The 13237-nt window shown below is 30.8% G+C and overlaps 1 protein-coding gene and 1 long non-coding RNA gene across 6 annotated transcripts in view; one reads left to right on the top strand and one right to left on the bottom strand.

Annotated features, from left to right (window-relative positions):
• LOC123271149 overlaps window positions 1-13237 on the top strand; it is a 317780-nt gene that overhangs the window by 153209 nt on the left and 151334 nt on the right. For all 3 annotated transcript variants that reach the window (XR_006510789.1, XR_006510788.1, XR_006510787.1), the window contains one exon: window positions 11829-11969. This is a non-coding gene — a long non-coding RNA (uncharacterized LOC123271149). The remainder of the gene's footprint in view (window positions 1-11828; window positions 11970-13237) is intronic.
• LOC123271140 (nucleolysin TIAR) overlaps window positions 1-13237 on the bottom strand; it is a 243854-nt gene that overhangs the window by 147154 nt on the left and 83463 nt on the right. The gene's annotated exons all lie outside the window — the stretch shown is intronic.

Here is a 13237-nt window from a genome sequence, read left to right as displayed (position 1 = left end):
AACAAATCTGAGTCAGAGTCCACCACGGAGGGGGAAACTACTCAGGTATGATATCGTTAAAAACTTGAACAACGAGATACTTCGGAAAGTATTAAATTCTTATCTGCGCGCTATTTAGATATTATTCCGATCTAATTATTGATAAGATTATAGATTTTATCCTAATTACCGCAATGCCCGAAACTTGTAAAATATTTACCATGTTATTTACGGCCTCAATTTATTATACGGAAGTTACTTGGGATTGAGTCGTGAAAAGGTTTGGGTCGGCCTGCGTGTTAACAAATATGAGGAATTTTTATACCTCGACAATTCGATTATTTCTTTTAAATCGCTGAATTTTAAAGATGTTGGACTATGTGTAATCGTATTCAATAATTATTTTCTTTTACACAGGGAAAAGTGTTACTGAAAATAATGTATATAGAAACCTTGGTTCTAAACGAAGGAGACTAGCGCGCTCTTCTGAAATAATGTTGTGTTGAAAATATTATTTAGTCGTGAAAGATTCAGATTAATTAAATGTGTTGTAATTAGATCTAATTTACCACGAATTTTTAGGTAAATCAATGTCAATATTTGTTTAGTCAAACCAATAGGGGCCGTAGTTATACCCGCTATAAAATTTTATTTCGTAATATGTATTTTTATACTCGAAGATGCGCCTCGCCGCTCTTAATGGTGATTTCTGTTACCGGAAAAAAATATTACCGGAACTAATTTATAAAGAAACAGATAAAAATGTTGTACCTTTGATAAAAAATATTATTTAAAAATATACTTTTGCCACAAAGTGTTAGATTAACTAAATACGTTCGCGATTAAGTTTGATGTTATACCCCGTTGCTTAGCGAATTTTCGGGCCTTATATACTATATATGGAAAAGATTCTTTGTTTGCTGAACAGCGCACAGTAAAAAATTTTTCGTCAAATTTAACACAAAAATTTGTGTTGATGACTTTTTTTACACAATTTGTGGTGAATCAACATACTAAAATGTTAAATTCTACTCAAACATTTTTACACTTTACACAATGACGAAAAATTTTTTACTGAGCGGTGAATCAGGCTATTGTCTACCTCCCTCTTGACTTAGAATTAGCGAGAAGAAAAGGTCATGCAGGTATATAGTCCCGACAAGACTGTAAATATAGATATGTAAATATGTAAATATAGTCTTTGACAAGACTGTAAATCCATATTTCCCACTTTATGTTATTACCACAGTTATTCCACTTTTTATTCTCCGCATGTATTTTATAATCCACATGGTGCTGCGACTGTGGCCGACTTACGCGTTATAATCAGTACCTGCATTTGCATTATGGCCTTAAATAGTAGGTATTTCTATAATGATATTTTACCTTCATAACTATTTAGAAAAACCACAGAAAACTCGGCCGGTACAGAGGCTGGTAATGTAACGCACATATTCTTTATTTATAATCACTGAAAAATATTGATGCGTGCCGGAATCGAACCCTGGTTCCTGGTCTATCTTTCGAAATGCAGGTACCGAGCCGATTAGGCTATTGCTAGCCTCTTTTTAGGAAATTATTTTTCTAAAGTCAGCATTGGGTTAATTTATGACGTCCTTGTATAACTTTTGGACAGAGCGTTGGTTCTCCTTTTGTGTAAAATAGTATTTCTCACGATAAATTATGATTTAGGTGATATAAATAAGAGTTGCATCTCTCGGGATAAAATAGCTTTAATTTGAATCTTGAGAAGGTTAATACTGGGAAATCGTAAAAATACAACAATTCGGTTAGAATCGTTTCATAGAGATTTCTTTTGAGTGGCAATCTGAGGTAAATAAATTAGAATTTTTACGTAATAATAGATTAAATATGGCCCATAAATATTGGTGAAAAAACTTGTTTTTAAGAAAAATTGGTTGCGTTCTAAACGTTGGTTAGTCCAGTTAGAAGTTTCTATAAACCCGACTAGAATTTTAGTGAGGCATGCCGAAAAATCAGTTCGGGGCGAAGTTGGCTTTCCGAACTTAGGCTAGCCCAATTCGAATCTTATTTGTTTTAAATTAGGCAAGCCGAACATTGGTATGCCAAAAGAATTCCACATTCGATGTAATCTCGTAATAGTTTGGCACTGCCTAAGTTCGGCATATAATGGATTGCCTAATTAGTACGAAATAACGGTAACCAAAGGTTTACCGAAGTTTGATTCTCCGAGCTCGGGCTCATTTAGACAAAACTGTGGCAATGCCTAAGTTCGGCATGTCATGGATTGCCTAATTAGTACGAAATAACGGTAACCAAAGGCTTACCGAAACTTGGCATACCACGATCGAGCTTCTTTAGGCAAAACTGTGGAAATGCCTAAGTTCGGTATGTCATGGATTGCCAAACTGTTATGAAATAACGGCAACCAAAGAGGCTTACCAAAGTTCGATTCATCAAGCTCGGGCTCACTTAGGCAAACCTGTGGCAATACCTAAGTTCGACATGTCGTAGATTGCCTAATTAGTACGATATAATGGTCACCAAAGGTTTACTGAAACTTGGCATACCACGATCGAGCTTCTTTAGGCAAAACTGTGGAAATGCCTAAGTTCGGTATGTCATATAACATAGCTAGCCTAAGTTCGAAAGCCAACTTCACCCCGAACTGATTTTTCGGCATGCCTCACTAAAATTCTAGTCGGGATGGATTGCCAAACTGTTATAAAATAACGGCAACCAAAGAGGCTTACCAAAGTTCGATTCACCAAGCTCGGGCTCATTTAGACAAAACTGTGGCAATGCCTAAGTTCGGTACGCCATGAATTGCCAAATTGATACGAGATAACGGTAACCAAAAGCTTACCGAACAGTAACTAAAGGTATTCTGAAGCTTGGTCTATCAAAATGAAACTTGACTAGGTAAGTCTGTGGCAAGTCCTCACTTAGGTATAATATCGGAATTCCTAACTCGACCGTTGCAACAGTAACCGAATGTTTGCCGAAGTGTCGGGCTTATAAGTATCTTGAGGCAAGAGGTCACTCATTATCAGCGTAGCGTCGCGGTATGGTATAGGGCTCTCGTGCGTCCGGTACAGTGTTCGAGTCTCGCGATCGACATGTAAAATTTTTAATAATTAATAATTATTAATTATAATTATTCTTAAGGCGAATGTGAGGTAAATTTAAGTGTTGTGTGTGACTAATGTATCTAACTCCATCATCTCCTTCTCCCTTGACCCATAAAATCGACCAATCAAAAAAAACTTCTTCATAGTAAGAAAAATCCTAAAAAGCGAAAAAAATGACCGAAAATATAAAAAAAATAATACTAAATAAAAAAAAAAAAAATTTTTTTTATTTACTTAATATTTAAAAAATTTTGTCCTTAAGTCGATATTTATATTTAAAATTTAAAAAGTAAATTAAAAAAAAAAATAAGCATTCATTATTATTAATTTTTGCTTTATAATAAAAATAGCTAAAAACAAAAAAAGTATTCAATTTGGATTCTTCCGTGCGAATTTAGTTTCTGAATTGCTGCCTAGTTAGGTAGCCAAATTCGGACCGAATGAGGCTTGGATAGTTACTAGCAAGTGTGGTTTCCAAACCACCGCCTAAGTCGGAAGCCAAGTTAGGCCCAAACTCGTGACTGCGTTACTTCCGGGACGTGGGCCAACTTTGGCTTCCTGGTTTGGCGCGAACTTGGAATTCGGCATGCCTAATTCGAAACAAACCACCGCCGAACTTAAATTTCTCGTCGGGAAGGTATTACCCTCGCGGTTTTTAAAATACCGTAAATTTTCGGTATTAATGCGTTTACCATAAATTAACCGTTATAATTCTGAAATAATACGGTATTTCTGTGGTTATTTTGGCCAGTTTTTTTACTATAGTTATACAGCATTTCTACCGTACTTTTGCTGCAAAGTTCAGAAATAATACGATAAAATTACCGTAAAACTATAGAACTTTTACCGTAAACAATTTATGTATTAACTATAATATTACTATAATTTTACAATAATAAAATGGTATTTCTACGGTAAAAATACCAAAGATATACTGCAATTTTACCGCGTTTATACTGATATAACTAACGATATAATGCTTTCTACCATAAGATGGACGGTTGTGTTCATACTCGGTGAGTCTTATTAGGTGACTGAGTAAAAAGATACGGATAGTGTCTCTGATAGCTCAACTGGTAGAGCCTTCGAGGCGTAACTAGATGATCCGGGTTCGAATCCCGGTTTGGACTAAAAAGAATGATAATAATAATAAAATCAGAGAAATTAATTTATCAACCTCTTAAAAATTAATCATGATAATTTATAATATTATAAAAAAAAATTTTAAGCTATTGAAAAATAGTAGTAAAGCAGCATATTTTTGGTATTTTGCCGGTAATAGAAAGTAGGGATCTTCTTTTCCGGTTTTTTGCTGCAATAGTGCCGCAGATATACAGTAAATATGCGGTACATTTACGGTTTAAATGCTGTAAATATACCGTAATTTTTCTATTTTATTGCCGTAAATATTCTGAATTTATTTCGTAGTTTTTTCGTAATAATTCGACAAAAAAACTGGCTAAAATAACTGAAGTATTACGGTAAAAATACAGCATTTATATCGTATAAATACCGAATCTTTACGGTATTTCCAAAACCGTGAGGGTAGCATGAGATGAGCAGAGATGATAACAGAACATTTCAGGGGGGTTTTATGGTTTTATGCATACCGTGAACATCTACTGAAGAAAAGAAAAGTGGAAGGGCTATGATGGCGTCTTGCGTCATTCGGATTGATGTTCCGCCTTACCTGATCTTGATTCAGCCTATACTAGAGTTGGGCAATTTTGACCCCTTTTCTGCGGTCATTAAAAAGTGGGGAATTAATTGGTAGCGGATAACTGGGACTGAGGAAGAGTATGTAGCCTTAGCTGCTGCTTTAAGAATAGAATATTCTAGCCTCAGCGTTTAGAATATTATTTATCATGAGTGTAATTTTTCTTTATGTATAGTTTACCAATTCTAAAATTATTTGTTAGCAATAAAGAGTAGTTACGCTGGCTGTAAGAATTTCACTGATTTTAATTTAAAAATAATTGATTATCAGAGAATTAGAAACTAAATTTACTGTTGAATACTTGAATTTTAATGAGTTTTGCAAAATTCGTTTAATGGATTAAAATTAAAAATATGTTGTTTTATTGTTGACTCTGATTTCACTAATTTAAATTCGAAAATTAATGATTACCAAATAAAAATACATTATATTTATTGTTATTACTTTGATTTTAATAATTTTTGCAATTTTAATTTAATAAAGTTAGATTGTGATAAATTAAAATGTTTTATTCTTGACTCTCAATTCACTAATTTAAATGTCAAATTAATGATTATTTATTATAATTTTCGTTAATTGTAGTTTCAATACATATTTTATATTTATTTTATAAATATAATAAATAATTGACGTAAAAATTGATAAATTAATGATTTTATTACTATTTTGTTCGTTTTGGTGAGAAACCCCATTAAGTCAATGAACTTTAAATTATTATTATTAATTGTAGTAATGAACAATTAAATTTTTTCATGTTCGAATCTTTTTTAAGGATGCTAACATTATTATTCATCATTGGTTAATGATGTTAATGCAAACTTAACCTAGAAAAATGTTTTTTGCTTCTCCTGAAAAATTTAGTATTTTTTACTCATGGGCTTTCTCAAATAAACGATTTGACGTGTAAAAGTAAATTAAAATATTGATTCCATTTTTTTTAAATATTAAAATTTATTTGTTATATTAAAGTAAGGAAAAAAATTACATTCATTTCAAAATCTCTAAATATGTATTTTGTAATTCTTACACGAAGAATTCCAAAAAGAAAATAAAAAATTAACTTCGGAGTTGTTTTTTTTTTTTTTTTAAATACAAGTAAAATCCATCTTGGGCAGAATTTCACTCCGGAGGGATTTAGCAATCAAAAATCATCCACCCGGCGAATTTTATTGTGTATTATTGAGAAAAAGAAATGAAATGAAAAAAAAAGTTTCGCTAGAACTTATCCTTGGTTGAGTATTCCAATTATTTATTTATATATATATAGAAATCGGAAGTTCATGTATGAACTGTATAAAGGTAGTATGCGCGCAAAGTAACAAACTGGTGAAACGGGAGGGGGGGGGAGGGGAGAATGAAGTTCCCGCCGACCGGAAGTCTTAACCGGAAGCCACCAGATGAGCCGACGGCACGTGACTTACCCGAACAACGGCAAATTGACTTTCTATCGAGGTTCGTCTCAGGGTATCTCTCTGTTGGCACCACCGCAGACCCTAAACCTCTGAGTCTCCGAGGTGGGTTGACCCTTGCCCCTTGCTTTCTAACTCGTCGTTAATAACCCGGACTTAACTTCCCAGAAACTATTTCATATTTTAAGTCTAACTAAATGCCAACATTTATGGCTCAAGAATTTATATTTACCTTTTTTCAATTTACTTTTATCGCCTTTGCCTTGCTCAACTTTATATATGGGTTATATACATATATACTGTGTATATGTATATATGATATCGACCGAATTCAACATTTTATCGCTTATTTTATTTTTTAAATTTATTTTTTTTTTTTTTTTGGTGGACAAATCGTCATATTTGTTGTCATTATGTATTGATGACTTTTTTATCGGTTGTTGAAATTAATCGTAATTTATAAACCGCGTATTGAAGCTTTTAAGATCCGGCTTGGAGCTTTCGGTACATGTAAAATGTACATAAATAATGTTTTGTTTGAAATTTATGAGTTTTCGATATTTTTTTTTAAATAAATAAATATATACAAAAGTTATCTTTAGTTGAAAAAGTTAAAAATACGGTTTCATGGTAAACTAAATTAATTGACTTACAACCTTTCTTTATTTTCAATGAAAAAATTGTTCCGTAAAACTTAATTTTTATTTTTTGTGGGAATACTTTTGTAGGAAATTTCTTAAACTACAATTTCATCACGGAAGAAAGTAAACTGTAATAAATAATAGTCGATTTATAATAAGTGATGATCAACTGCTAAAAATTACCATTTCAAACAGTAAAATCGTGATTTTACTATTCACTTTATAATATATACCATTTAAACGTTACAATTTACTCTTTACATGGAAGAAAATACTATTTCAAACAGTAATATTCACTATGTAACTGTCTAAAATTTTAAAGTATAATAATTAAGAATTCAGACTTTGATATTTATCATTTCGTACCTAAAAAATGATCTTATGATATGTAAAAAGTATAAAATAAAGTTAGTAAATTTCTAATACAAGCAACGTCAATATTTACAAAGTAAAATGGTAAATTTTAAGCGCAACGCTAAAAATGAAACTATAATTCTTGACTTGCTTGGACTGGTAAAATATATTTTAAGAGTAGAATTTTTACTGTTTCAAATATTACATTCTCCCAGAGTGAGACCCCCTTCTTTTCATCTGAGTTCCTCTTCTCATATTATTGACTATATATTGAAACGACAATTTTTACTGTTTAAAACTGTCATTTTTTAAGATGAGAGAGTCGTTATTTACTATAGTTACAGCTATTAATCACTTATTTTCGATATTAAATTAAAAATTGCGGCTTTAAACTTTCTACATTATATTCTGTAATATTAATATTTTTTCCACCCCGATGTCTGCTTTACTGTTTGAAACTATAAAAATTAATCAGAATCCGAGTGAATTTTACAGTTTACTTTTTTCCTTGCAGTCTTTTATGCTTTCTCAATAAAATTGATATTTCATAAATTATAACCATTTTTATAGTCACTAAAAAATGATTTTGCATTTTTCACAATATAAGCCCTTGAGGTGACTATATCTTCGAAAATATTGAAGATAGCCCTATAGTACAAAAACATTATTTGTAAAAAATTTCTCAAGCTACAATTATAGCTTCTTATAATTTCTCGATAAAACTGATATTTCAGGGGTATAACCATTTTTATAATAACTATATAACGATTTCGTATTCAATTTATTCAATTTTGCTTCATTATAATGAGTGTAAGACTAGTTTTAAGAACACTGAAGTTAATACAAGGAATAGACTGATCTCTCTGCCGAAACGAAACAAAACTGTATCTAGTAAAAGCTCTAATTATATTGCTATCAAGTACTGCAAGAAACTACCATATGACCTTAAAAAACTGGATGGCAGCAAAAAGTAAATTAACAAAACGTGGACAATACAAATTAATATATAAATAACACCGTTTGTGATCGTCGAATAAGTATCAATTATATTATCTCTATGTAATTTACTTATACGTTTTCTTGGAATTATATATACTGTTCCAGTCCTATGTACAGATGTAAAACATCTCTGTAGGACAGATATTAATGCGTACTTTCTTTTTGTTACTATGTATTTTATATATCTGTTTTTTACTGGTAATAAATATTATTATTCAAGAATCTTCTTTTCAAATAATAATAAAATTCTTGTACTGATAAATTGACACCCGACCCTGATGATTAAATCATAATCACGTAATGATAACGTTAATCTTGATCTACTAAATCAATTAGACAAGAAGCAACGAGCCCACGAGTGTGTGCCAGTGTACTGAAACATCGCGGGTCCCATTTCCCAGTGCAGGAGCTCTTAAATCATATTTCCCGACTGAGAACGTCCATTTAATTCATTACGACTGTATCTTATTAACTTAACTACACATACTTATTATCGCCCGACCACATCATGCAGTACATCACCTTCCATACATTCTCTATTTCATACCTTAACACCCCGAACATCTACTCGGTTACCAGGGCTCCCGCAGACCTATCCAACTTGGAAATAATATTTTTTATTTTAACGGCCCGGCATTTTCCTTTTATCCTGCGGTGTAATAAACCTCCCCTATTGATAAATTATACCGACATTGCCGTACTGCACCATTATTACTGCACAAATAATAACAACAAATAGTCGAGTTTTAGTAGTAGAAGTAGAGTATGGTCAGACGTATGAGGAACTATTTTCATTACTAAAATTTTTCAGCAGGCATTTGCGGGCTGTTTGCGCTTACAGCATGTCCCATGTTTTATTCTTAGTCTATTTTGTTCCTGTTTCTATTTTTGTTTTCTTTTATTGTTCTAACACGTACATATAATATTATAACTGTGTAGGGAGATAGCTACGGCCAGTACTGAGACCGAGACCGAGACCAGAGACCAGAATGTTCAGTTTAGAGTTTGGAGTACGCGTGCACGACGACAAAGAGTGATTTGTCGCAACGGATATGAGAGTGGCGAATGCCCCTCTGGACGCAATATTATTTTAAACGATGATATAGTACTAGTGCGTGGTACCGCAGAAACCGCACGATGCCTATTACTCCTGCTCGAGTCCACATTCTGCGAAATGAAAATCACAAAATATGTAGCTATTGTTGTCTATATACATCCTTTTGTATTTATTTATTTCGCGTTACTAATGTCAAATGGGCGGAGAAAATATTTTTTTTCTCCAATCAACTTCAAAATGTAAAATATATAATTTTTTTTTTTTTTTTTATCTAAAAAAAATTTTAGTTATTTTCTGACTAGATGCTTCAAAAATTTAACGTTTAAAATTTCTAGCTGTAAAATTAAAAAATTTCGAGAGTTAGAAAAATTATTCAATTCAATTAAATTTTTATAAAAAGAATTTTTTTTTAATTTTGATATTTTGACGTCATAAGAGTCGTTTTTTCCAAATTTACAGTCAATTGTTCAAAACGTAAAATTTCTAAGTAAAAAGTAAGAGAATAAAATTAAAATAATTTTTTATAAACGCTCTTTTGGCTTCAAGAATTTTTTTTCTTAAAGTAAAAAAGTGTATCTAGAAATAAACTTTTTTCTCTTTTTTTCAATGAATTTCTACGATCTTTACATTCCTAGAGTGATTGCAATAAAAAGTTTTTTTTTATTCGCCTTTTTGGCATTAATAATACGACATACAAATGAGTGGAGGTATAAAAAATTGTATATGGACTTATCAGAACATATATAAACATTGAATTTTCTGATAAGGTCGTCAAAACTTTTTTTCGAAGGATTTCCAATGGATTTTATAAAATAGAAAAATTATTTAAAAAAAACTTTAAATAATACTAGCAACCTTGCAGTCACTACGTGACTGTCGTGATTCGCAAACTATAAATAAATAAAATTTTACTTTATTAAATAATGACTTTTGTTAAATTGCACTGTGCTTTTTTAACTATTGACGTTTTTAAAGATATAAGCTCATCCTGATATTACACTCATCAAGAGCTTTCATTCGAGTACCCACATGCATTTAGATATATTTTTCATACATGCATATATATAATATATATAAATATATGAAAAATTTATGTGGGTACTCAAATGAAAGTTCTCGACGAATTTGATGTCGAGGTGAGCTTATATCTTTAAAATGTCAATAATATTCCTAAGATATTTATTAAAATGTCCTGTGCTTTTTTAACTATTGACGTTTTTAAAAATATAAGCTGATCCCGATGTTACACTCATCAAGAGCTTTCATTTGAGTACCCACATGCATTTTGATAGATTTTTCATATATACTTATGCATAATATATATAAATATGTGAAAAATTGATGTGGGTACTCAAATGAAAGGTCTTGATGAGTGTAATATCGGGATGAGCTTATATCTTTTAAAATATCAGTAGTTCACGAGATACAAGGTCATTTCTTAATTATGTATCTAGAGATAGAACATTTTCGAATGCAGCTTAAATATTTATCATAAATTGACTATTGGTGGGAATGATATGAAACCTTGAAAAGGTACAACTCCAGGTCAAGACTTTTCCAACGATACCAAATTTAACCACAAAAATCTATTCTTTCATATAAATATACTGGCCACAATACACGAACATTTAAAAAAATCTCAAAGATAAAACAACTAATTAAAATTATCAACAAAAAAAAATCAATAAAAATAACTAGACAGACAAGAATCGTTTAAACTAATAATGCATCTATATTCGTAGAAACAACTTAATTAACTCAAATAAACGGACTATAAAATATTATATTAAAAAAAAAAAAAAATAAATAAAAAATAGGAATGAAAGCAACATGCAGTCATCAGTAGCAGCAGATACGGGAGCAATTGGTCAGGCAAATAAGATCTAATCATCGCTGTATAATATACGAAGTGGTTAGAGACATAACATATAACACACAACAATGTTGATTTGATCGCTCGAGTAGATACGATACAGCTGCAGTCCGGCAGCAATACATTTTTTTCCGTGCGTGCATCGCATGATAACTTTTTTCTGACTAAACACAGAGCCTTTACTCCCGATCCCGCACAACATAACTATTTACTTTGTTACAATTATTTAGATAAAGTCTCCTGTACGTAAAAACAAAAAACATATTCTTTATATCAAGTTAAATATTCTCAAGAAACTACTATATATATATATATATATATATATATATATATATATATATATATATATATATATATATATATATATATATATATATATATATATATATGTATATATATTTATACTTTGAAGCATCACGTGTAGATACCCGTCGTGAATTGAGTGCAATTTAATGTTTTTTTAACCGTATACATTACCGCGATGTTTACTTTGAATTCGCTCGATTACTTCTTGTTTGTTTTTCAAGTTTCTTTTCTTTAAATCACTATACTTTTGTGTTGTTTAGTATTTTGCAATTTTACATAAACAATGATAATATTGATATTGACAGATTTTTCTTCTTACTTTATGATTGATAAAATGAAATCGGTCTAGATATGTAACGCAGTAATTACTTTGCCGACAGATAAAAAAACGTTCCCGCCTTACCAACGCCAGAAACTGAGGGTGGAAAAGCTGTCACGGAAAAATAAAGCTTTTCATTGAAAATCTCGTGCTACTGCCATCTAACGAAGCTTTTGTGAAACCGAGAGATTACCGAGTCAAGGTAAGATTTGTTATTAATTATTAATTATGCATAATAAAAATTAAAAATTAAGAAAAAAATGTTTGTTTTGAAAAATATTTTAAGACCTTTATTCAGAAATTAGATAAAAATCATTTGTAGCTGAAAGAAAATTTTTTAAAATAAAAAAATACAGTTTTTTAATTAAAATTTTTTTTAATATTCTTTTTTTTAAAAAATGCTGCCAATAATTAAATTTTTAAATTTTGTCTTATTAAAAATTTTTTTTTAAATGAGAAAAGACCATTTTTGTACTTTAAATTCGATACAAAAAATTTTTTAACATTTTTATTTTATTTATGTTTTAATTATTTATAAATAAATTTATAAATTTTATTTATTTATAAAGAAATTTATAAATAAAGTTATTTATTTATAAAATTAAAAAAAGACCATTTTTATAGATAAAAATTTAATTTTCAAATTTTGACGCATTGATAATTTTTTTAATAAAAAAGAAAGACTATTTTTGTAGTTCAAATTTCATCCAAAAAAATTTTTAACATTTTTCAATTTTAAAATTCCTCCCAAAAATTCTATTATCAAACCTATCTCTAAAAATTTTCCCAAGAAAAAAAAAATAATCCCTAAAATAGCAGCATCGCTCGAGTGAGATAACCACTGACAGGATAGCACAGCAAAGACGATATAGTCGGAATAGCATAGTAGGAGGATATGAATACGAAATTTGACAATTGACGAAGGATGAACTCAAGCGTACTTAATCCCCCAAGATCTTAATACCTCTATTTACGCTGTCACAGACGTCATAATTCATAATACTCAATTAATTATTTAAAAATATCCGTCTGCTTACATTTGGAGTCTCCTTGAATTAACAAATTCAACATTTATTAACCATCCAGCCTCCATGAATTAATACCTTTTATTACTAATATCTCTAATATTACAATGTTAATTCGGCATTATTAACGCTCTGAATTGTTCCGAGCAATTCACCCAGAAAGCCAACACGTTACACCTCCCCACTGAAAAAAATCGCGGTCCGAAGTTTATCAAAATAAAAACCGTAATTCCTCTTTTCTTCTCTTCTCTCCTTTCCTTAACTTTCTTTACCCCTTCTGTGTCCGTAATGACTATTGCGAGGATCCGGGACTAGCTGAACCTGTAGAGGGGATGAATCGATACAGCGACGATACAACGACGAGCGATGTCTCGAAACTCGAAACAGGACTGCGCAACCGCATCAGCCAACACATCGCTGTATCGAGCTATTCAGACTAATGCAT

The sequence above is a fragment of the Cotesia glomerata genome, linkage group LG9 (assembly GCF_020080835.1).
Source record: "Cotesia glomerata isolate CgM1 linkage group LG9, MPM_Cglom_v2.3, whole genome shotgun sequence".
In the NCBI taxonomy this organism is placed as follows: Eukaryota; Metazoa; Arthropoda; class Insecta; order Hymenoptera; family Braconidae; genus Cotesia; species Cotesia glomerata.
The sequence above is the reverse complement of the archived record's forward strand: the minus strand, read 5'-3'. Positions and strand labels throughout refer to the sequence as shown.